This window comes from Corella eumyota, chromosome 7 (assembly GCF_963082875.1).
Source record: "Corella eumyota chromosome 7, kaCorEumy4.1, whole genome shotgun sequence".
Classification (NCBI taxonomy): Eukaryota; Metazoa; Chordata; class Ascidiacea; order Phlebobranchia; family Corellidae; genus Corella; species Corella eumyota.
The window spans coordinates 8,864,904-8,890,802 of record NC_137496.1 but is presented as its reverse complement, the minus strand read 5'-3'; the positions used below and the strand labels follow the sequence as shown (position 1 = coordinate 8,890,802).

The window sequence follows — 25,899 nt, the reverse complement described above, 5'->3', positions numbered from 1 at the left end:
GATGTGCATATGTTGGTTAGTAAAAATGAATTTTGACATAATGTAAATTAAGCGTTTATTTTTGAAAAAAGTAAGTCAAAGTTTTGTATCAACTATCCCATAATAGCAATTATAATTAGAAATTTCACAACACGATATTTTTAGTTTATTGAGTTTCGTAATGCAGCACCTGGTTGAACGGAAATACCCATTTAATGCAATATTTTTTGTAAATTTTAAATGAAATATATTTGCAAATATTTTTATAATGGTGCTTTAACTTTGTTTTTATGGTATATCTATATATTCTAGAAAAATTATGTTTCCTTTGTGATGTGCAAATGTTAGTTCAAAAATAAATATTTACATAATGTAAGCTTAGCGTTTTTTTAAGGAGGAAGTAAGTTAAGGTTTTGTATCAACTAACCCATAATAGCAATTATAATTAGAAATTTCGCCACACGATATCTTTAATTTAATGAGTTTCGTAATGCAAAATGTGTCAGGATAGCCGAGTGGACTAAGGCGCCAGACTCCAGATAAAATCTTCGCCGTTGTGCGGCGATGGGTGTTCTGGTCTCCGAATGGAGGCGTGGGTTCGAATCCCACTTCTGACAGTATTTTTATATGATTAAAACACGATTTTTGAATTAAATAAACAACATTTTAATTTCACTAGTGTTGGCATAATGTCAGGTTAAAAATAAAGATAGGTTTATTTAGAAGTTCACGGATATAACACGTAACTAAATTTATTCGAAAAAAAATTTAACTTTTTATTTTAAACCTAACCGTCATAAAGAAACCAGTATTTAATTATAAGTGAATTACCAGCTTTACGAATTGCAAATTTGACTGTAACTTACCTTTCCAAAGTAACCAAGTTAAAGGGTAAAAATAAGTTCCCTCGTCCGATTTAAAAAAAAAAAATTTATGTAACAGGTATGTACTAGTTAACTAATTTAATAAAATAAGTATTTATTGCTAATATTCTTCTCACCAATATAGGTCAAATCTGAATCCAAATTATGTATTAGTGGTAAAGTCATTAGCCAATAGCAAACAATAAATGTAACGTAGCAAACATTTATCAATGAAATATCATAACAAATCTGCCATTTTCATGTTTATTGTAACGTGTTATCTGTCCTAAGTCACTTGTCCCCTCCCATTAGTCACTTGGGCCCACTTTATCCGCTGTGGGCTGTATTACGTGACTTGTAAGTTAAACTGTAAAAAATGAGTTGTTTAAGGAGGTACATAGTGAACACCCTGAAAAATGGTTGTGTTTGGTTGCTCGATTGTGTTGATAATCATTTTGTAAATAAATCTGTGATATACAGAATTTGGTGCGAGATCAGTAGTTAACAAAATAGGTAAACGCATAAGCGGCAGAATATTTTACAATATTTATCTATAATTCTTTACTTCATAAATTGTGAATTTAAACTACTATTTTATGATCATAATGAAACACAATAAATGCAATGTTATATATTTGAGGCAGGTCAAAGAAGTATACCGTTGTCCTTTCCTGACAATATCGTACATAAAAAAAACTTTAAAAATGATATTAATTTATACTCTAAAATGGTAGCAATTTCCAACAAAACTTTGAATATTATCGGATCCGAATAAGTTCGTTCTTTAAATGCGCTAAAATGGAAATTCCAAATTTGCGTAAGTTGATTAGTTTATAAGGCCATGAATTATCTTTATTGATCTTATGTCATATTAAAGAGCTTCATTAGACAACTGTTATTGTACGCGTCAATGGTGTAACGGTTAGCATTGGTGCCTTCCAAGCACTAGTTCCGGGTTCGACTCCCGGTCGACGCAAGATTTTTAATACCAAAATAGTGTTAAAATTATATAATAAAATATACATTGTTTGATATTAAATATTTTTTTTAACTTATGTAGCAATAAAGCTAAAATTTAATGTATATAACCCCACATTATCCGACTGGTAATTTTACCCGACTCTGTTTTTCAAAATTCGTTAATTAAACGTGAACAATTAAAAAATAATTTAATATGTGTTATTAAACATTAAAAAAAATTAAAGACAACATTTTCTTATAGAACAAAATTTTGTGCTTTAAAATGAAAATAGTTAAAATATAATAAATTATATAACTAACAATGTCTAGATAAGCCAACATAGTACATAAAATTGGTTGCAAAAATGGGAATAAGTTAACTTAATTTGGGACTCTCTAACAAAAGTTTGAGCTTTATTTATTACGAATAAATTAAGTCATTTAAAGTGCAAAAAAATAAAATTTATATTTTTTATAAGTTGTTTAGCTTTTAACCTATAAAAGAGTAAAGGAGAATAAGCGAAAATATATAAACAATAAAAATTTTGATTTTCCTTATTACATTTTACTTTGATATTAATTTAGTACGTTAATAAGCAGAAAGGGCGTTATGACTTAGTGGTAAAGCGCCTGTCTTGTAAACAGGAGATCCTGTGTTCTATCACCAGTAACGCCTATTCATGTTTTTAAACTATTGTTGAGAAATTTATTATTTTCTAAAAAGTTTTCTACCTTTTCTGATTTAAAAATAAATAAAATTTGGGGTTTATATTGGTAAATCTTTTTAATGAAACTTTAAATTTGTTTTTTCGGTAAATCTATATATTCTACAAAAATTATTTTCCTCTTGTGATGTGCATATGTTGGTTAGTAAAAATGAATTTTGACATAATGTAAATTAAGCGTTTATTTTTGAAAAAAGTAAGTCAAAGTTTTGTATCAACTATCCTATAATAGCAATTATAATTAGAAATTTCACAACACGATATTTTTAGTTTATTGAGTTTCGTAATGCAGCACCTGGTTGAACGGAAATACCCATTTAATGCAATATTTTTTGTAAATTTTAAATGAAATATATTTGCAAATATTTTTATAATGGTGCTTTAACTTTGTTTTTATGGTATATCTATATATTCTAGAAAAATTATGTTTCCTTTGTGATGTGCAAATGTTAGTTAAAAAATAAATATTTACATAATGTAAGCTTAGCGTTTTTTTAAGGAGGAAGTAAGTTAAGGTTTTGTATCAACTAACCCATAATAGCAATTATAATTAGAAATTTTGCCACACGATATCTTTAATTTAATGAGTTTCGTAATGCAAAATGTGTCAGGATAGCCGAGTGGACTAAGGCCCCAGACTCAAGATAAAATCTTCGCCGTTGTGCGGCGATGGGTGTTCTGGTCTCCGAATGGAGGCGTGGGTTCGAATCCCACTTCTGACAGTATTTTTATATGATTAAAACACGATTTTTGAATTAAATAAACAACTTTTTAATTTCACTAGTGTTGGCATAATGTCAGGTTAAAAATAAAGATAGGTTTATTTAGAAGTTCACGGATATAACACGTAACTAAATTTATTCGAAAAAAAATTTAACTTTTTATTTTAAACTTAACCGTCATAAAGAAACCAGTATTTAATTATAAGTGAATTACCAGCTTTACGAATTGCAAATTTGACTGTAACTTACCTTTCCAAAGTAACCAAGTTAAAGGGTAAAAATAAGTTCCCTCGTCCGATTTAAAAAAAAAAAATTATGTAACAGGTATGTACTAGTTAACTAATTTAATAAAATAAGTATTTATTGCTAATATTCTTCTCACCAATATAGGTCAAATCTGAATCCAAATTATGTATTAGTGGTAAAGTCATTAGCCAATAGCAAACAATAAATGTAACGTAGCAAACATTTATCAATGAAATATCATAACAAATCTGCCATTTTCATGTCTATTGTAACGTGTTATCTGTCCTAAGTCACTTGCCCCCTCCCATTAGTCACTTGGGCCCACTTTATCCGCTGTGGGCTGTATTACGTGACTTGTAAGTTAAACTGTAAGAAATGAGTTGTTTAAGGGGGTACATAGTGAACACCCTGAAAAATGGTTGTGTTTGGTTGCTCGATTGTGTTGATAATCATTTTGTAAATAAATCTGTGATATACAGAATTTGGTGCGAGATCAGTAGTTAACAAAATAGGTAAACGCATAAGCGGCAGAATATTTTACAATATTTATCTATAATTCTTTACTTCATAAATTGTGAATTTAAACTACTATTTTATGATCATAATGAAACACAATAAATGCAATGTTATATATTTGAGGCAGGTCAAAGAAGTATACCGTTGTCCTTTCCTGACAATATCGTACATAAAAAAAATTTTAAAAATGATATTAATTCATACTCTAAAATGGTAGCAATTTCCAACAAAACTTTGAATATTATCGGATCCGAATAAGTTCGTTCTTTAAATGCGCTAAAATGGAAATTCCAAATTTGCGTAAGTTGATTAGTTTATAAGGCCATGAATTATCTTTATTGATCCTATGTCATATTAAAGAGCTTCATTAGATAACTGTTATTGTACGCGTCGATGGTGTAACGGTTAGCATTGGTGCCTTCCAAGCACTAGTTCCGGGTTCGACTCCCGGTCGACGCAAGATTTTTAATACAAAAATAGTGTTAAAATTATATAATAAAATATACATTGTTTGATATTAAATATTTTTTTTAACTTATGTAGCAATAAAGCTAAAATTTAATGTATATAACCCCACATTATTCGACTGGTAATTTTACCCGACTCTGTTTTTCAAAATTCGTTAATTAAACGTGAACAATTAAAAAATAATTTAATATGTGTTATTAAACATTAAAAAAAATTAAAGACAACATTTTCTTATAGAACAAAATTTTGTGCTTTAAAATGAAAATAGTTAAAATATAATAAATTATATAATTAACAATGTCTAGATAAACCAACATAATACATAAAATTGGTTGCAAAAATGGGAATAAGTTAACTTAATTTGGGACTCTCTAACAAAAGTTTGAGCTTTATTTATTACGAATAAATTTAGTCATTTAAAGTGCAAAAAAATAAAATTTATATTTTTTATAAGTTGTTTAGCTTTTAACCTATAAAAGAGTAAAGGAGAATAAGCGAAAATATATATAAACAATAAAAATTTTGATTTTCCTTATTACATTTTACTTTGATATTAATTTAGTACGTTAATAAGCAGAAAGGGCGTTATGGCTTAGTGGTAAAGCGCCTGTCTTGTAAACAGGAGATCCTGGGTTCGATCCCCAGTAACGCCTATTCATGTTTTTAAACTATTGTTGAGAAATTTATTATTTTCTAAAAAGTATTCTACCTTTTCTGATTTAAAAATAAATAAAATTTGCGGTTTATATTTGTAAATCTTTTTAATGAAACTTTAAATTTGTTTTTTCGGTAAATCTATATATTCTACAAAAATTATTTTCCTCTTGTGATGTGCATATGTTGGTTAGTAAAAATGAATTTTGACATAATGTAAATTAAGCGTTTATTTTTGAAAAAAGTAAGTCAAAGTTTTGTATCAACTATCCCATAATAGCAATTATAATTAGAAATTTCACAACACGATATTTTTAGTTTATTGAGTTTCGTAATGCAGCACCTGGTTGAACGGAAATACCCATTTAATGCAATATTTTTTGTAAATTTTAAATGAAATATATTTGCAAATATTTTTATAATGGTGCTTTAACTTTGTTTTTATGGTATATCTATATATTCTAGAAAAATTATGTTTCCTTTGTGATGTGCAAATGTTAGTTCAAAAATAAATATTTACATAATGTAAGCTTAGCGTTTTTTTAAGGAGGAAGTAAGTTAAGGTTTTGTATCAACTAACCCATAATAGCAATTATAATTAGAAATTTCGCCACACGATATCTTTAATTTAATGAGTTTCGTAATGCAAAATGTGTCAGGATAGCCGAGTGGACTAAGGCGCCAGACTCCAGATAAAATCTTCGCCGTTGTGCGGCGATGGGTGTTCTGGTCTCCGAATGGAGGCGTGGGTTCGAATCCCACTTCTGACAGTATTTTTATATGATTAAAACACGATTTTTGAATTAAATAAACAACATTTTAATTTCACTAGTGTTGGCATAATGTCAGGTTAAAAATAAAGATAGGTTTATTTAGAAGTTCACGGATATAACACGTAACTAAATTTATTCGAAAAAAAATTTAACTTTTTATTTTAAACCTAACCGTCATAAAGAAACCAGTATTTAATTATAAGTGAATTACCAGCTTTACGAATTGCAAATTTGACTGTAACTTACCTTTCCAAAGTAACCAAGTTAAAGGGTAAAAATAAGTTCCCTCGTCCGATTTAAAAAAAAAAAATTTATGTAACAGGTATGTACTAGTTAACTAATTTAATAAAATAAGTATTTATTGCTAATATTCTTCTCACCAATATAGGTCAAATCTGAATCCAAATTATGTATTAGTGGTAAAGTCATTAGCCAATAGCAAACAATAAATGTAACGTAGCAAACATTTATCAATGAAATATCATAACAAATCTGCCATTTTCATGTTTATTGTAACGTGTTATCTGTCCTAAGTCACTTGTCCCCTCCCATTAGTCACTTGGGCCCACTTTATCCGCTGTGGGCTGTATTACGTGACTTGTAAGTTAAACTGTAAAAAATGAGTTGTTTAAGGAGGTACATAGTGAACACCCTGAAAAATGGTTGTGTTTGGTTGCTCGATTGTGTTGATAATCATTTTGTAAATAAATCTGTGATATACAGAATTTGGTGCGAGATCAGTAGTTAACAAAATAGGTAAACGCATAAGCGGCAGAATATTTTACAATATTTATCTATAATTCTTTACTTCATAAATTGTGAATTTAAACTACTATTTTATGATCATAATGAAACACAATAAATGCAATGTTATATATTTGAGGCAGGTCAAAGAAGTATACCGTTGTCCTTTCCTGACAATATCGTACATAAAAAAAACTTTAAAAATGATATTAATTTATACTCTAAAATGGTAGCAATTTCCAACAAAACTTTGAATATTATCGGATCCGAATAAGTTCGTTCTTTAAATGCGCTAAAATGGAAATTCCAAATTTGCGTAAGTTGATTAGTTTATAAGGCCATGAATTATCTTTATTGATCTTATGTCATATTAAAGAGCTTCATTAGACAACTGTTATTGTACGCGTCAATGGTGTAACGGTTAGCATTGGTGCCTTCCAAGCACTAGTTCCGGGTTCGACTCCCGGTCGACGCAAGATTTTTAATACCAAAATAGTGTTAAAATTATATAATAAAATATACATTGTTTGATATTAAATATTTTTTTTAACTTATGTAGCAATAAAGCTAAAATTTAATGTATATAACCCCACATTATCCGACTGGTAATTTTACCCGACTCTGTTTTTCAAAATTCGTTAATTAAACGTGAACAATTAAAAAATAATTTAATATGTGTTATTAAACATTAAAAAAAATTAAAGACAACATTTTCTTATAGAACAAAATTTTGTGCTTTAAAATGAAAATAGTTAAAATATAATAAATTATATAACTAACAATGTCTAGATAAGCCAACATAGTACATAAAATTGGTTGCAAAAATGGGAATAAGTTAACTTAATTTGGGACTCTCTAACAAAAGTTTGAGCTTTATTTATTACGAATAAATTAAGTCATTTAAAGTGCAAAAAAATAAAATTTATATTTTTTATAAGTTGTTTAGCTTTTAACCTATAAAAGAGTAAAGGAGAATAAGCGAAAATATATAAACAATAAAAATTTTGATTTTCCTTATTACATTTTACTTTGATATTAATTTAGTACGTTAATAAGCAGAAAGGGCGTTATGACTTAGTGGTAAAGCGCCTGTCTTGTAAACAGGAGATCCTGTGTTCTATCACCAGTAACGCCTATTCATGTTTTTAAACTATTGTTGAGAAATTTATTATTTTCTAAAAAGTTTTCTACCTTTTCTGATTTAAAAATAAATAAAATTTGGGGTTTATATTGGTAAATCTTTTTAATGAAACTTTAAATTTGTTTTTTCGGTAAATCTATATATTCTACAAAAATTATTTTCCTCTTGTGATGTGCATATGTTGGTTAGTAAAAATGAATTTTGACATAATGTAAATTAAGCGTTTATTTTTGAAAAAAGTAAGTCAAAGTTTTGTATCAACTATCCTATAATAGCAATTATAATTAGAAATTTCACAACACGATATTTTTAGTTTATTGAGTTTCGTAATGCAGCACCTGGTTGAACGGAAATACCCATTTAATGCAATATTTTTTGTAAATTTTAAATGAAATATATTTGCAAATATTTTTATAATGGTGCTTTAACTTTGTTTTTATGGTATATCTATATATTCTAGAAAAATTATGTTTCCTTTGTGATGTGCAAATGTTAGTTAAAAAATAAATATTTACATAATGTAAGCTTAGCGTTTTTTTAAGGAGGAAGTAAGTTAAGGTTTTGTATCAACTAACCCATAATAGCAATTATAATTAGAAATTTTGCCACACGATATCTTTAATTTAATGAGTTTCGTAATGCAAAATGTGTCAGGATAGCCGAGTGGACTAAGGCCCCAGACTCAAGATAAAATCTTCGCCGTTGTGCGGCGATGGGTGTTCTGGTCTCCGAATGGAGGCGTGGGTTCGAATCCCACTTCTGACAGTATTTTTATATGATTAAAACACGATTTTTGAATTAAATAAACAACTTTTTAATTTCACTAGTGTTGGCATAATGTCAGGTTAAAAATAAAGATAGGTTTATTTAGAAGTTCACGGATATAACACGTAACTAAATTTATTCGAAAAAAAATTTAACTTTTTATTTTAAACTTAACCGTCATAAAGAAACCAGTATTTAATTATAAGTGAATTACCAGCTTTACGAATTGCAAATTTGACTGTAACTTACCTTTCCAAAGTAACCAAGTTAAAGGGTAAAAATAAGTTCCCTCGTCCGATTTAAAAAAAAAAAATTATGTAACAGGTATGTACTAGTTAACTAATTTAATAAAATAAGTATTTATTGCTAATATTCTTCTCACCAATATAGGTCAAATCTGAATCCAAATTATGTATTAGTGGTAAAGTCATTAGCCAATAGCAAACAATAAATGTAACGTAGCAAACATTTATCAATGAAATATCATAACAAATCTGCCATTTTCATGTCTATTGTAACGTGTTATCTGTCCTAAGTCACTTGCCCCCTCCCATTAGTCACTTGGGCCCACTTTATCCGCTGTGGGCTGTATTACGTGACTTGTAAGTTAAACTGTAAGAAATGAGTTGTTTAAGGGGGTACATAGTGAACACCCTGAAAAATGGTTGTGTTTGGTTGCTCGATTGTGTTGATAATCATTTTGTAAATAAATCTGTGATATACAGAATTTGGTGCGAGATCAGTAGTTAACAAAATAGGTAAACGCATAAGCGGCAGAATATTTTACAATATTTATCTATAATTCTTTACTTCATAAATTGTGAATTTAAACTACTATTTTATGATCATAATGAAACACAATAAATGCAATGTTATATATTTGAGGCAGGTCAAAGAAGTATACCGTTGTCCTTTCCTGACAATATCGTACATAAAAAAAATTTTAAAAATGATATTAATTCATACTCTAAAATGGTAGCAATTTCCAACAAAACTTTGAATATTATCGGATCCGAATAAGTTCGTTCTTTAAATGCGCTAAAATGGAAATTCCAAATTTGCGTAAGTTGATTAGTTTATAAGGCCATGAATTATCTTTATTGATCCTATGTCATATTAAAGAGCTTCATTAGATAACTGTTATTGTACGCGTCGATGGTGTAACGGTTAGCATTGGTGCCTTCCAAGCACTAGTTCCGGGTTCGACTCCCGGTCGACGCAAGATTTTTAATACAAAAATAGTGTTAAAATTATATAATAAAATATACATTGTTTGATATTAAATATTTTTTTTAACTTATGTAGCAATAAAGCTAAAATTTAATGTATATAACCCCACATTATTCGACTGGTAATTTTACCCGACTCTGTTTTTCAAAATTCGTTAATTAAACGTGAACAATTAAAAAATAATTTAATATGTGTTATTAAACATTAAAAAAAATTAAAGACAACATTTTCTTATAGAACAAAATTTTGTGCTTTAAAATGAAAATAGTTAAAATATAATAAATTATATAATTAACAATGTCTAGATAAACCAACATAATACATAAAATTGGTTGCAAAAATGGGAATAAGTTAACTTAATTTGGGACTCTCTAACAAAAGTTTGAGCTTTATTTATTACGAATAAATTTAGTCATTTAAAGTGCAAAAAAATAAAATTTATATTTTTTATAAGTTGTTTAGCTTTTAACCTATAAAAGAGTAAAGGAGAATAAGCGAAAATATATATAAACAATAAAAATTTTGATTTTCCTTATTACATTTTACTTTGATATTAATTTAGTACGTTAATAAGCAGAAAGGGCGTTATGGCTTAGTGGTAAAGCGCCTGTCTTGTAAACAGGAGATCCTGGGTTCGATCCCCAGTAACGCCTATTCATGTTTTTAAACTATTGTTGAGAAATTTATTATTTTCTAAAAAGTATTCTACCTTTTCTGATTTAAAAATAAATAAAATTTGCGGTTTATATTTGTAAATCTTTTTAATGAAACTTTAAATTTGTTTTTTCGGTAAATCTATATATTCTACAAAAATTATTTTCCTCTTGTGATGTGCATATGTTGGTTAGTAAAAATGAATTTTGACATAATGTAAATTAAGCGTTTATTTTTGAAAAAAGTAAGTCAAAGTTTTGTATCAACTATCCCATAATAGCAATTATAATTAGAAATTTCACAACACGATATTTTTAGTTTATTGAGTTTCGTAATGCAGCACCTGGTTGAACGGAAATACCCATTTAATGCAATATTTTTTGTAAATTTTAAATGAAATATATTTGCAAATATTTTTATAATGGTGCTTTAACTTTGTTTTTATGGTATATCTATATATTCTAGAAAAATTATGTTTCCTTTGTGATGTGCAAATGTTAGTTCAAAAATAAATATTTACATAATGTAAGCTTAGCGTTTTTTTAAGGAGGAAGTAAGTTAAGGTTTTGTATCAACTAACCCATAATAGCAATTATAATTAGAAATTTCGCCACACGATATCTTTAATTTAATGAGTTTCGTAATGCAAAATGTGTCAGGATAGCCGAGTGGACTAAGGCGCCAGACTCCAGATAAAATCTTCGCCGTTGTGCGGCGATGGGTGTTCTGGTCTCCGAATGGAGGCGTGGGTTCGAATCCCACTTCTGACAGTATTTTTATATGATTAAAACACGATTTTTGAATTAAATAAACAACATTTTAATTTCACTAGTGTTGGCATAATGTCAGGTTAAAAATAAAGATAGGTTTATTTAGAAGTTCACGGATATAACACGTAACTAAATTTATTCGAAAAAAAATTTAACTTTTTATTTTAAACCTAACCGTCATAAAGAAACCAGTATTTAATTATAAGTGAATTACCAGCTTTACGAATTGCAAATTTGACTGTAACTTACCTTTCCAAAGTAACCAAGTTAAAGGGTAAAAATAAGTTCCCTCGTCCGATTTAAAAAAAAAAAATTTATGTAACAGGTATGTACTAGTTAACTAATTTAATAAAATAAGTATTTATTGCTAATATTCTTCTCACCAATATAGGTCAAATCTGAATCCAAATTATGTATTAGTGGTAAAGTCATTAGCCAATAGCAAACAATAAATGTAACGTAGCAAACATTTATCAATGAAATATCATAACAAATCTGCCATTTTCATGTTTATTGTAACGTGTTATCTGTCCTAAGTCACTTGTCCCCTCCCATTAGTCACTTGGGCCCACTTTATCCGCTGTGGGCTGTATTACGTGACTTGTAAGTTAAACTGTAAAAAATGAGTTGTTTAAGGAGGTACATAGTGAACACCCTGAAAAATGGTTGTGTTTGGTTGCTCGATTGTGTTGATAATCATTTTGTAAATAAATCTGTGATATACAGAATTTGGTGCGAGATCAGTAGTTAACAAAATAGGTAAACGCATAAGCGGCAGAATATTTTACAATATTTATCTATAATTCTTTACTTCATAAATTGTGAATTTAAACTACTATTTTATGATCATAATGAAACACAATAAATGCAATGTTATATATTTGAGGCAGGTCAAAGAAGTATACCGTTGTCCTTTCCTGACAATATCGTACATAAAAAAAACTTTAAAAATGATATTAATTTATACTCTAAAATGGTAGCAATTTCCAACAAAACTTTGAATATTATCGGATCCGAATAAGTTCGTTCTTTAAATGCGCTAAAATGGAAATTCCAAATTTGCGTAAGTTGATTAGTTTATAAGGCCATGAATTATCTTTATTGATCTTATGTCATATTAAAGAGCTTCATTAGACAACTGTTATTGTACGCGTCAATGGTGTAACGGTTAGCATTGGTGCCTTCCAAGCACTAGTTCCGGGTTCGACTCCCGGTCGACGCAAGATTTTTAATACAAAAATAGTGTTAAAATTATATAATAAAATATACATTGTTTGATATTAAATATTTTTTTTAACTTATGTAGCAATAAAGCTAAAATTTAATGTATATAACCCCACATTATCCGACTGGTAATTTTACCCGACTCTGTTTTTCAAAATTCGTTAATTAAACGTGAACAATTAAAAAATAATTTAATATGTGTTATTAAACATTAAAAAAAATTAAAGACAACATTTTCTTATAGAACAAAATTTTGTGCTTTAAAATGAAAATAGTTAAAATATAATAAATTATATAACTAACAATGTCTAGATAAGCCAACATAGTACATAAAATTGGTTGCAAAAATGGGAATAAGTTAACTTAATTTGGGACTCTCTAACAAAAGTTTGAGCTTTATTTATTACGAATAAATTAAGTCATTTAAAGTGCAAAAAAATAAAATTTATATTTTTTATAAGTTGTTTAGCTTTTAACCTATAAAAGAGTAAAGGAGAATAAGCGAAAATATATAAACAATAAAAATTTTGATTTTCCTTATTACATTTTACTTTGATATTAATTTAGTACGTTAATAAGCAGAAAGGGCGTTATGACTTAGTGGTAAAGCGCCTGTCTTGTAAACAGGAGATCCTGTGTTCTATCACCAGTAACGCCTATTCATGTTTTTAAACTATTGTTGAGAAATTTATTATTTTCTAAAAAGTTTTCTACCTTTTCTGATTTAAAAATAAATAAAATTTGGGGTTTATATTGGTAAATCTTTTTAATGAAACTTTAAATTTGTTTTTTCGGTAAATCTATATATTCTACAAAAATTATTTTCCTCTTGTGATGTGCATATGTTGGTTAGTAAAAATGAATTTTGACATAATGTAAATTAAGCGTTTATTTTTGAAAAAAGTAAGTCAAAGTTTTGTATCAACTATCCTATAATAGCAATTATAATTAGAAATTTCACAACACGATATTTTTAGTTTATTGAGTTTCGTAATGCAGCACCTGGTTGAACGGAAATACCCATTTAATGCAATATTTTTTGTAAATTTTAAATGAAATATATTTGCAAATATTTTTATAATGGTGCTTTAACTTTGTTTTTATGGTATATCTATATATTCTAGAAAAATTATGTTTCCTTTGTGATGTGCAAATGTTAGTTAAAAAATAAATATTTACATAATGTAAGCTTAGCGTTTTTTTAAGGAGGAAGTAAGTTAAGGTTTTGTATCAACTAACCCATAATAGCAATTATAATTAGAAATTTTGCCACACGATATCTTTAATTTAATGAGTTTCGTAATGCAAAATGTGTCAGGATAGCCGAGTGGACTAAGGCCCCAGACTCAAGATAAAATCTTCGCCGTTGTGCGGCGATGGGTGTTCTGGTCTCCGAATGGAGGCGTGGGTTCGAATCCCACTTCTGACAGTATTTTTATATGATTAAAACACGATTTTTGAATTAAATAAACAACTTTTTAATTTCACTAGTGTTGGCATAATGTCAGGTTAAAAATAAAGATAGGTTTATTTAGAAGTTCACGGATATAACACGTAACTAAATTTATTCGAAAAAAAATTTAACTTTTTATTTTAAACTTAACCGTCATAAAGAAACCAGTATTTAATTATAAGTGAATTACCAGCTTTACGAATTGCAAATTTGACTGTAACTTACCTTTCCAAAGTAACCAAGTTAAAGGGTAAAAATAAGTTCCCTCGTCCGATTTAAAAAAAAAAAATTTATGTAACAGGTATGTACTAGTTAAATAATTTAATAAAATAAGTATTTATTGCTAATATTCTTCTCACCAATATAGGTCAAATCTGAATCCAAATTATGTATTAGTGGTAAAGTCATTAGCCAATAGCAAACAATAAATGTAACGTAGCAAACATTTATCAATGAAATATCATAACAAATCTGCCATTTTCATGTTTATTGTAACGTGTTATCTGTCCTAAGTCACTTGCCCCATCCCATTAGTCACTTGGGCCCACTTTATCCGCTGTGGGCTGTATTACGTGACTTGTAAGTTAAACTGTAAGAAATGAGTTGTTTAAGGAGGTACATAGTGAACAGCCTGAAAAATGGTTGTGTTTGGTTGCTCGATTGTGTTGATAATCATCTTGTAAATAAATCTGTGATATACAGAATTTGGTGCGAGATCAGTAGTTAACAAAATAGGTAAACGCATAAGCGGCAGAATATTTTACAATATTTATCTAAAATTCTTTACTTCATAAATTGTGAATTTAAACTACTATTTTATGAACATAATGAAACACAATAAATGCAATGTTATATTTTTGAGGCAGGTCAAAGAAGTATACCGTTGTCCTTTCCTGACAGTATCGTACATAAAAAAAACTTTAAAAATGATATTAATTTATACTCTAAAATGGTAGCAATTTCCAACAAAACTTTGAACATTATCGAATCCGAATAAGTTCGTTCTTTAAATGCGCTAAAATGGAAATTTCAAATTTGCGTAAGTTGATTAGTTTATAAGGCCATGAATTATCTTTATTGATCCTATGTCATATTAAAGAGCTTCATTAAATAACTGTTTTTGTACGCGTCGATGGTGTAACGGTTAGCATTGGTGCCTTCCAAGCACTAGTTCCGGGTTCGACTCCCGGTCGACGCAAGATTATTAATCAAAAAATAGTGTTAAAATTATATAATAAAATATACATAGTTTGATATTAAATAATTTTTTTAACTTATGTAGCACTAAAGCTAAAATTAAATGTATATAACCCCACATTATCCGACTGGTAATTTTACCCGACTCTGTTTTTCAAAATTCGTTAATTAAACGTGAACAATTAAAAAATAATTAAATATGTGTTATTAAACATTAAAAAAAATTAAAGACAACATTTTCTTATAGAATAAAATTTTGTGCTTTAAAATGAAAACAGTTAAAATATAATAAATTATATAATTAACAATGTCCAGATAAGCCAACATAATACATAAAATTGGTTGCAAAAATGGGAATAAGTTAACTTAATTTGGGACTCTCTAACAAAAGTTTGAGCTTTATTTATTACGAATAATTTAAGTCATTTAAAGTGCAAAAAAATAAAATTTATATTTTTTATAAGTTGTTTAGCTTTTAACCTATAAAAGAGTAAACGAGAATAAGCAAAAATATATAAACAATAAAAATTTTGATTTTGTAGCTTATTGTGCATAAGCTAACCTTTTATTCACATTAATAACAATTAAATTTAACTATTTCACATTTGGTGGGAATTATTTTTGTTATCGTTTCTTGATTTCATCAAAACCTTATATTAACTCCTATTTTGATATGTCTTTTAATCTTAAACTTGTTTTTAAAATCTGTGGTTTGCTTTTGACATGGAATTCGATTCTTTGTTATTCTTTTTCAAACGAGTTATCTTATGCCTTTCTACAAAGTAGTTGTATTTTGGATTTTGGAATTTTACGTTTTTGATTTACCGTTAATGAAAATTTGAATTCGACTTTATAAGAAATTGCCGTATAATATAATTATACAGTGAATTCACCTGCGTGGTTAATTTAAGAATTCCTAACCAGCAGACGAGCAATTAGCTAGTTAAGAAAAACAATTAACTGTCAGTATCTTAAAAATAAAACCTTCCGATTGGGTCGACCGAGACCGCTACAAATTGGTGACTGCCCTCTGTGATTAAAGTGTGAGAATTCTAACAATCAGGACTTGTAGCACCTGACTCACGCTGTGAACATCGCAAAATTTTGGACGCAATACTGTTTGGATTTACTGTCTTATACCAGCAAACCCGTGTTGACCATACCAACAAGAAGACCTTCGTCAACGAACAATAAGTACCCTTTTTTTGTGTTTTTATTAAGATACATTTTGGTGTTTTATTTAGTGTATAATTTTATTGTTTTTAACGAATATGTTACCCTCGTTATTTTCTAAACGTAATCGGTCTGATAAGAGGGTTGTGTCTGTGTGTGATAATGTTGATTCTGATTCTTCTGGTAATGATATTGACTTAGGTGGTAATGGCAATAAGAATGTTAGGTGGGGCAACGCGTTATCGCAGGGTAATTTATTTTTGACCGCTGACCAGCCTCATAACCCCACTATGGCATCTACCTTTTCCCTATCTAACTTAGACCAGTCTACTCACGTTGTTAACTCTAATTTTGCTAACTTTTCATCAAATTTACCTCAAACCCCTGGATCTTTAAGTTATTCCTACCCCAGCTCTATTTTTTCCACCCCACGAGTTATGCCCGCATCAGAAATACGACCGAGTTTTCCAAATTTTAGTGCTAGTAATCCCTTTAATCAGAAATTTCCAATTTACGATCGAGTTCAACAATCTCGAAGCGAATCCTCTGTTGCCGCGGAAAACCTACCGAACAATCGTTTTTATTTACCGAAGTTTTCGACTACTAGTCCGGCTACATGGTTTATGATGGTGGAGTCCATTTTTGATCAATATCAAATTACAAATGAAAATTTGAGATATAATTTGGTAATTCAAAATTTAGATGAGACAATTTGGAGCAAGTTAACAAGCATTATTCAGAACAAAAATTTTGTTAACCCGTATGAAAATCTCAAGATGCAAGCAATTAACCATTTTTCTGTACCCCGTGCAAGGTGTATGTCGATGTTAAAGGATATGGAGCTTGGCAATAAGAAGCCTACGGAGTTGTTAAGCGATATGATGGAATGTATATCATACGACCGAAGCGAAGGAATGATGGACATGGTGCGTTCCCTTTTTATTGAAAAATTGCCTCCTGATGTGTATATGATTATGGAGTCAAAATGCAACGAAACCTTGGAGCAAATAGCTATTACTGCTGACAATCTTATGACCGCTCGTTGCAATTTAGCAAAATCTAGTAGACTGCCAGCATCGATGACGCCAGGCCCTTCACAACCAAATGAGCAGTTATTAGGCATGGGCATTCTATCTGAGCAAATGGCTGCGGTTAAGGACGAAATTCAAAATCTAAGGGTCGAATGCGGAATTTTAAAGAATCAGCGCTTTTCTGGCGACGTAAGCACAAATCGCAGACCTAATGACTATTTCCGGCCTCGCTACTCTGATCGCAATGATCGCGGAAACTTTCAAGGACCAAAACGTGAATACAACCCGCGATGGTGCCGAAGCCACAATAATTGGGGAAAAAATAGTTATAGATGCGACCCTCCATGTAGTTTTCCTTCAAAAAACGGACCATCACCCGCGGTTCGCCAGTGAATCGTGGGGAAAACGTTGATAATGAACCAGTTTATTCAATTTCTCACCACTTGTTTTATGTATTTGATTATCGCTCACGCAATTCTTTTCTTATTGACACGGGATCTGTAAATAGCATTTGGCCCGTTAATAAGATTAATCGTTCTCGCATTACTCAGTTTTTATCTGCGGCAAATTCCAGTCCAATACCAGTCTACGGGGACAAAGTTGTTGAACTTGACCTTGGATTTTCTATACCTTTTAGAGAGGAATGTAAATGTGCTGCTGTTAATAAGTATATTTTGGGAGCCTCTTTTCTTAAAAAGAACTCACTTTCTATTGATTTTGCTAGAAACCTGCTATGTCACGAACCTACAAAAGAGTGTGTGGAATTGTCAAACATACCTGTAACTGATTCCTGTTTTATTCCGCGTATGTCGAGAAAAATAAGACCTTTTAAAAACTTGGGCAAACACTGTCAGGACTATACACCCCATTGCGTTGATTTACCTTTGTCCAACATCTCGTCATCAAATGACCCATCATGTTCTGATCATTCTGGATGCATACAGATGATCAATGTTTCTAATGATGAAGAAAAACTTACCGAAACAGACGTGAAAAATTTATGCACCGGCAAAGTACCGAGAATGCAAGAGTTAAGTGAGGAGAAAATAACTATTAAACCGGCAAAGGCCGAAGTTACATTAATAAGCACTGGCAAAGTACCGAGAATGCACAAGAAAAATAAAAAAGAAATAAATAATATACCGGCAGAGACCGAAGATGAATTACGAAGCACCGGCAAAGTACCGAGGATGCAAATAACAAAATATCCTAATGAAGAAATTATGTCATTGGCGAATGACAATACATATGAAATTACTAGTTCTAGTCAGGTCAAGAGTCTTACCTCTCCTATGGAAGAGAGCTCTAATGAAGAACCTTTCACAAAGAACACAAATCCTGATTTGTCCACAAATGCAGTTTATGTTAATTGCCCATCTGACGTGTCTAACAGCGAAGAGAAATCACCCGTTAACGACGATAACAATGTTCAAGCTATGTCGACTACAAACATGAACCAACCCTCTATCGACGACGGGTCGTCCCATTGTCAACTTTCAGTGCCTTCTAATGATTTTAATCGTTATAAAAAAAAAACTAAAAAAAATGTTGGACTGCCGAACCCAAATTTTCGGAAACGACGTTTATTACACGATATTAAACATTACATTGATACTGTAATAGGCAGATTTGTGTATTTGAGGGCCTTCTTTACCTTACTTAAAGGAAAAATTTACCCACATTTTCGACCAAACCCCAATCTTAACACTCAACACCGCAAACACCATAGGCGCGAGCGGTCAGAAAGGGGGGCAAAACATGTTAGGGATCAGGTAATTCGCTTAAAATTATCTAAGAGTATGTAAGGAACATTATATTTTTTGCCATTACCGCTTAAGCTTTACTTCGTATTATATTGTGTCGCTCGTATTCGTATGTGTTATTGCTATTGTAATGTTTTCTACTACCAAAAAAATTAAATAAAAATGTTAAAAATCAAATAAAAAATATGACACTGTATATTTTTCTTCACTTTTAAAAAATAATTAGTAGATTGTATTTTTCTTTATGCTTATATCGTGTGTATTTTTTTTTCATTTTTGTTACCCCGGGCTCTCCTTTAGCTGGGATGATGTAGCTTATTGTGCATAAGCTAACCTTTTATTCACATTAATAACAATTAAATTTAACTATTTCACATTTGGTGGGAATTATTTTTGTTATCGTTTCTTGATTTCATCAAAACCTTATATTAACTCCTATTTTGATATGTCTTTTAATCTTAAACTTGTTTTTAAAATCTGTGGTTTGCTTTTGACATGGAATTCGATTCTTTGTTATTCTTTTTCAAACGAGTTATCTTATGCCTTTCTACAAAGTAGTTGTATTTTGGATTTTGGAATTTTACGTTTTTGATTTACCGTTAATGAAAATTTGAATTCGACTTTATAAGAAATTGCCGTATAATATAATTATACAGTGAATTCACCTGCGTGGTTAATTTAAGAATTCCTAACCAGCAGACGAGCAATTAGCTAGTTAAGAAAAACAATTAACTGTCAGTATCTTAAAAATAAAACCTTCCGATTGGGTCGACCGAGACCGCTACAATTTTTCTTATTATTTTACTTTGATATTAATTTAGTACGTTAATAAGCAGAAAGGGCGTTATGGCTTAGTGGTAAAGCGCCTGTATTGTAAAAAGGAGATCCTGGGTTCGATCACCAGTAACGCCCATTCATGTTTTTAAACTATTGTTGTGAAATTTATTAATTTCTAAAAAGTATTCTACCTTTTCTGATTTAAAAATAAATAAAATTTGCGGTTTATATTTGCAAATCTTTTTAATGAAACTTTAAATTTGTTTTCTCGGTAAATCTATATATTCTAAAAAAATTATTTTTCTCTTGTGATGTGCATATGTTGGTTAGTAAAAATGAATTTTGACATAATGTAAATTAAGCGTTTATTTTTGAAAAAAGTATGTCAAAGTTTTGTATCAACTATCCCATAATAGCAATTATAATTAGAAATTTCACAACACGATATTTTTAGTTTATTGAGTTTCGTAATGCAGCACCTGGTTGAACGGAAATACCCATTTAATGCAATATTTTTTGTAAATTTTAAATAAAATATATTTGCAAATATTTTTATAATGGTGCTTTAACTTTGTTTTTTATGGTATATCTATATATTCTAGTAAAATTATGTTTCCTTTGTGATGTGCAAATGTTAGTTAAAAAATAAATTTTTACATAATGTAAGCTTAGCGTTTTTTTAAGGAGGAAGTAAGTTAAGGTTTTGTATCAACTAACCCATAATACCAATTATAATTAGAAATTTCGCCACACGATATCTTCAATTTAATGAGTTTCGTAATGCAAAATGTGTCAGGATGACCGAGTGGTCTAAGGCGCCAGACTCAAGATAAAATCTTCGCCGTTGTGCGGCGATGGGTGTTCTGGTCTCCGAATGGAGGCGTGGGTTCGAATCCCACTTCTGACAATATTTTTATATGATTAAAACACGATTTTTGAATTAAATAAACAACTTTTTAATTTCACTAGTGTTGGCATAACGTCAGGTTAAAAATAAAGAAAGGTTTATTCAGAAGTTCACGGATATAACACGTAACTAAATTTATTCAAAAAAAATTTTACTTTTTATTTTAAACTTAACCGTCATAAAGAAACCAGTATTTAATTATAAGTGAATTACCAGCTTTACGAATTGCAAATTTAACTGTAACTTACCTTTTCAAAGTAACCAAGTTAAAGGGTAAAAATAAGTTCCCCCGTCCGATTATTTAAAAAAACTTTTATGTAACAGGTATGTACTAGTTAACTAATTTAATAAAATAAGTATTTATTGCTAATATTCTTCTTACCAATATAGGTCAAGTCTGAATCCAAATTATGTATTAGTGGTAAAGTAATTAGCCAATACCAAACAATAAATGTAACGTAGCAAACATTTATCAATGGAATACCATAACAAATCTGCCATTTTCATGTTTATTGTAACGTGTTATCTGTCCTAAGTCACTTGCCCCATCCCATTAGTCACTTGGGCCCACTTTATCCGCTGTGGGCTGTATTACGTGACTTGTAAGTTAAACTGTAAGAAATGAGTTGTTTAAGGAGGTACATAGTGAACAGCCTGAAAAATGGTTGTGTTTGGTTGCTCGATTGTGTTGATAATCATCTTGTAAATAAATCTGTGATATACAGAATTTGGTGCGAGATCAGTAGTTAACAAAATAGGTAAACGCATAAGCGGCAGAATATTTTACAATATTTATCTAAAATTCTTTACTTCATAAATTGTGAATTTAAACTACTATTTTATGAACATAATGAAACACAATAAATGCAATGTTATATTTTTGAGGCAGGTCAAAGAAGTATACCGTTGTCCTTTCCTGACAGTATCGTACATAAAAAAAACTTTAAAAATGATATTAATTTATACTCTAAAATGGTAGCAATTTCCAACAAAACTTTGAACATTATCGAATCCGAATAAGTTCGTTCTTTAAATGCGCTAAAATGGAAATTCCAAATTTGCGTAAGTTGATTAGTTTATAAGGCCATGAATTATGTTTATTGATCCTATGTCATATTAAAGAGCTTCATTAAATAACTATTTTTGTACGCGTCGATGGTGTAATGGTTAGCATTGGTGCCTTCCAAGCACTAGTTCCGGGTTCGACTCCCGGTCGACGCAAGATTTTTAATACAAAAATAGTGTTAAAATTATATAATAAAATATACATTGTTTGATATTAAATATTTTTTTTAACTTATGTAGCAATAAAGCTAAAATTTAATGTATATAACCCCACATTATCCGACTGGTAATTTTACCCGACTCTGTTTTTCAAAATTCGTTAATTAAACGTGAACAATTAAAAAATAATTTAATATGTGTTAATAAACATTAAAAAAAATTAAAGGCAACATTTTCTTATAGAACAAAATTTTGTGCTTTAAAATGAAAATAGTTAAAATATAATAAATTATATAACTAACAATGTCTAGATAAGCCAACATAGTACATAAAATTGGTTGCAAAAATGGGAATAAGTTAACTTAATTTGGGACTCTCTAACAAAAGTTTGAGCTTTATTTATTACGAATAATTTAAGTCATTTAAAGTGCAAAAAAATAAAATTTATATTTTTTATAAGTTGTTTAGCTTTTAACCTATAAAAGAGTAAACGAGAATAAGCAAAAATATATAAACAATAAAAATTTTGATTTTCCTTATTATTTTACTTTGATATTAATTTAGTACGTTAATAAGCAGAAAGGGCGTTATGGCTTAGTGGTAAAGCGCCTGTATTGTAAAAAGGAGATCCTGGGTTCGATCACCAGTAACGCCCATTCATGTTTTTAAACTATTGTTGTGAAATTTATTAATTTCTAAAAAGTATTCTACCTTTTCTGATTTAAAAATAAATAAAATTTGCGGTTTATATTTGCAAATCTTTTTAATGAAACTTTAAATTTGTTTTCTCGGTAAATCTATATATTCTAAAAAAATTATTTTTCTCTTGTGATGTGCATATGTTGGTTAGTAAAAATGAATTTTGACATAATGTAAATTAAGCGTTTACTTTTGAAAAAAGTATGTCAAAGTTTTGTATCAACTATCCCATAATAGCAATTATAATTAGAAATTTCACAACACGATATTTTTAGTTTATTGAGTTTCGTAATGCAGCACCTGGTTGAACGGAAATACCCATTTAATGCAATATTTTTTGTAAATTTTAAATAAAATATATTTGCAAATATTTTTATAATGGTGCTTTAACTTTGTTTTTTATGGTATATCTATATATTCTAGTAAAATTATGTTTCCTTTGTGATGTGCAAATGTTAGTTAAAAAATAAATTTTTACATAATGTAAGCTTAGCGTTTTTTTAAGGAGGAAGTAAGTTAAGGTTTTGTATCAACTAACCCATAATACCAATTATAATTAGAAATTTCGCCACACGATATCTTCAATTTAATGAGTTTCGTAATGCAAAATGTGTCAGGATGGCCGAGTGGTCTAAGGCGCCAGACTCAAGATAAAATCTTCGCCGTTGTGCGGCGATGGGTGTTCTGGTCTCCGAATGGAGGCGTTGGTTCGAATCCCACTTCTGACAATATTTTTATATGATTAAAACACGATTTTTGAATTAAATAAACAACTTTTTAATTTCACTAGTGTTGGCATAACGTCAGGTTAAAAATAAAGATAGGTTTATTCAGAAGTTCACGGATATAACACGTAACTAAATTTATTCAAAAAAAATTTTACTTTTTATTTTAAACTTAACCGTCATAAAGAAACCAGTATTTAATTATAAGTGAATTACCAGCTTTACGAATTGCAAATTTAACTGTAACTTACCTTTTCAAAGTAACCAAGTTAAAGGGTAAAAATAAGTTCCCCCGTCCGATTATTTAAAAAAACTTTTATGTAACAGGTATGTACTAGTTAACTAATTTAATAAAATAAGTATTTATTGCTAATATTCTTCTTACCAATATAGGTCAAGTCTGAATCCAAATTATGTATTAGTGGTAAAGTAATTAGCCAATACCAAACAATAAATGTAACGTAGCAAACATTTATCAATGGAATACCATAACAAATCTGCCATTTTCATGTTTATTGTAACGTGTTATCTGTCCTAAGTCACTTGCCCCATCCCATTAGTCACTTGGGCCCACTTTATCCGCTGTGGGCTGTATTACGTGACTTGTAAGTTAAACTGTAAGAAATGAGTTGTTTAAGGAGGTACATAGTGAACAGCCTGAAAAATGGTTGTGTTTGGTTGCTCGATTGTGTTGATAATCATCTTGTAAATAAATCTGTGATATACAGAATTTGGTGCGAGATCAGTAGTTAACAAAATAGGTAAACGCATAAGCGGCAGAATATTTTACAATATTTATCTAAAATTCTTTACTTCATAAATTGTGAATTTAAACTACTATTTTATGAACATAATGAAACACAATAAATGCAATGTTATATTTTTGAGGCAGGTCAAAGAAGTATACCGTTGTCCTTTCCTGACAGTATCGTACATAAAAAAAACTTTAAAAATGATATTAATTTATACTCTAAAATGGTAGCAATTTCCAACAAAACTTTGAACATTATCGAATCCGAATAAGTTCGTTCTTTAAATGCGCTAAAATGGAAATTCCAAATTTGCGTAAGTTGATTAGTTTATAAGGCCATGAATTATCTTTATTGATCCTATGTCATATTAAAGAGCTTCATTAAATAACTGTTTTTGTACGCGTCGATGGTGTAACGGTTAGCATTGGTGCCTTCCAAGCACTAGTTCCGGGTTCGACTACCGGTCGACGCATGATTTTTAATACAAAAATAGTGTTAAAATTATATAATAAAATATACATAGTTTGATATTAAATAATTTTTTTAACTTATGTAGCAATAAAGCTAAAATTTAATGTATACTACCCCACATTATCCGACTGGTAATTTTACCCGACTCTGTTTTTCAAAATTCGTTAATTAAACGTGAACAATTAAAAAATAATTTAATGTGTTATTAAACATTAAAAAAAATTAAAGACAACATTTTCTTTTAAAATAAAATTTTGTGCTTTAAAATGAAAATAGTTAAAATATAATAAATTATATAATTAACAATGTCCAGATAAGCTAACATAATACATAAAATTGGTTGCAAAAATGGGAATAAGTGAACTTAATTTGGGACTCTCTAACAAAAGTTTGAGTTTTATTTATTACGAAAAAGTTAAGTAATTTAAAGTGCAAAAAAATAAAATTTATATTTTTTATAAGTTGTTTAGCTTTTAACCTATAAAAGAGTAAACGAGAATAAGCGAAAATATATAAACAATAAAAATTTTGATTTTCCTTATTACATTTTACTTTGATATTAATTTAGTACGTTAATAAGCAGAAAGGGTGTTATGACTTAGTGGTAAAGCGCCTGTCTTGTAAACAGGAGATCCTGGGTTCGATCCCCAGTAACGCCTATTCATGTTTTTAAACTATTGGTGAGAAATTTATTATTTTCTAAAAAGTTTTCTACCTTTTCTGATTTAAAAATAAATAAAATTTGGGGTTTATATTTGTAAATCTTTTTAATGAAACTTTAAATTTGTTTTTTCGGTAAATCTATATATTCTACAAAAATAATTTTCCTCTTGTGATGTGCATATGTTGGTTAGTAAAAATGAATTTTGACATAATGTAAATTAAGCGTTTATTTTTGAAAAAAGTAAGTCAAAGTTTTGTATCAACTATCCCATAATAGCAATTATAATTAGAAATTTCACAACACGATATTTTTAGTTTATTGAGTTTCGTAATGCAGCACCTGGTTGAACGGAAATACCCATTTAATGCAATATTTTTTGTAAATTTTAAATGAAATATATTTGCAAATATTTTTATAATGGTGCTTTAACTTTGTTTTTATGGTATATCTATATATTCTAGAAAAATTATGTTTCCTTTGTGATGTGCAAATGTTAGTTCAAAAATAAATATTTACATAATGTAAGCTTAGCGTTTTTTTAAGGAGGAAGTAAGTTAAGGTTTTGTATCAACTAACCCATAATAGCAATTATAATTAGAAATTTCGCCACACGATATCTTTAATTTAAT

The 25,899-nt window shown here is 29.2% G+C and overlaps 10 non-coding genes across 10 annotated transcripts; all 10 read left to right on the top strand.

Annotated features, from left to right (window-relative positions):
- Window positions 1–480: 480 nt before the first annotated feature.
- Trnaw-cca (transfer RNA tryptophan (anticodon CCA)) lies at window positions 481–596 on the top strand. The gene is made up of 2 exons: window positions 481–518; window positions 551–596. It is a non-coding gene; the product is annotated as a tRNA-Trp (tRNA).
- Window positions 597–4,398: 3,802 nt separating this feature from the next.
- Trnag-ucc (transfer RNA glycine (anticodon UCC)) lies at window positions 4,399–4,470 on the top strand. Its single transcript has one exon. It is a non-coding gene; the product is annotated as a tRNA-Gly (tRNA).
- Window positions 4,471–5,060: 590 nt separating this feature from the next.
- Trnat-ugu (transfer RNA threonine (anticodon UGU)) lies at window positions 5,061–5,132 on the top strand. The gene has a single exon. It is a non-coding gene; the product is annotated as a tRNA-Thr (tRNA).
- A 655-nt stretch (window positions 5,133–5,787) lies between these two features.
- Trnaw-cca (transfer RNA tryptophan (anticodon CCA)) lies at window positions 5,788–5,903 on the top strand. The gene is made up of 2 exons: window positions 5,788–5,825; window positions 5,858–5,903. It is a non-coding gene; the product is annotated as a tRNA-Trp (tRNA).
- Window positions 5,904–9,705: 3,802 nt separating this feature from the next.
- On the top strand, window positions 9,706–9,777 carry Trnag-ucc (transfer RNA glycine (anticodon UCC)). The gene has a single exon. It is a non-coding gene; the product is annotated as a tRNA-Gly (tRNA).
- Window positions 9,778–10,367: 590 nt separating this feature from the next.
- Trnat-ugu (transfer RNA threonine (anticodon UGU)) lies at window positions 10,368–10,439 on the top strand. Its single transcript has one exon. It is a non-coding gene; the product is annotated as a tRNA-Thr (tRNA).
- A 655-nt stretch (window positions 10,440–11,094) lies between these two features.
- Window positions 11,095–11,210, top strand: Trnaw-cca (transfer RNA tryptophan (anticodon CCA)). Its single transcript has 2 exons — window positions 11,095–11,132; window positions 11,165–11,210. It is a non-coding gene; the product is annotated as a tRNA-Trp (tRNA).
- Window positions 11,211–15,013: 3,803 nt separating this feature from the next.
- On the top strand, window positions 15,014–15,085 carry Trnag-ucc (transfer RNA glycine (anticodon UCC)). The gene has a single exon. It is a non-coding gene; the product is annotated as a tRNA-Gly (tRNA).
- A 6,799-nt stretch (window positions 15,086–21,884) lies between these two features.
- On the top strand, window positions 21,885–21,956 carry Trnag-ucc (transfer RNA glycine (anticodon UCC)). The gene has a single exon. It is a non-coding gene; the product is annotated as a tRNA-Gly (tRNA).
- Window positions 21,957–25,193: 3,237 nt separating this feature from the next.
- Trnat-ugu (transfer RNA threonine (anticodon UGU)) lies at window positions 25,194–25,265 on the top strand. Its single transcript has one exon. It is a non-coding gene; the product is annotated as a tRNA-Thr (tRNA).
- Window positions 25,266–25,899: the final 634 nt, after the last annotated feature.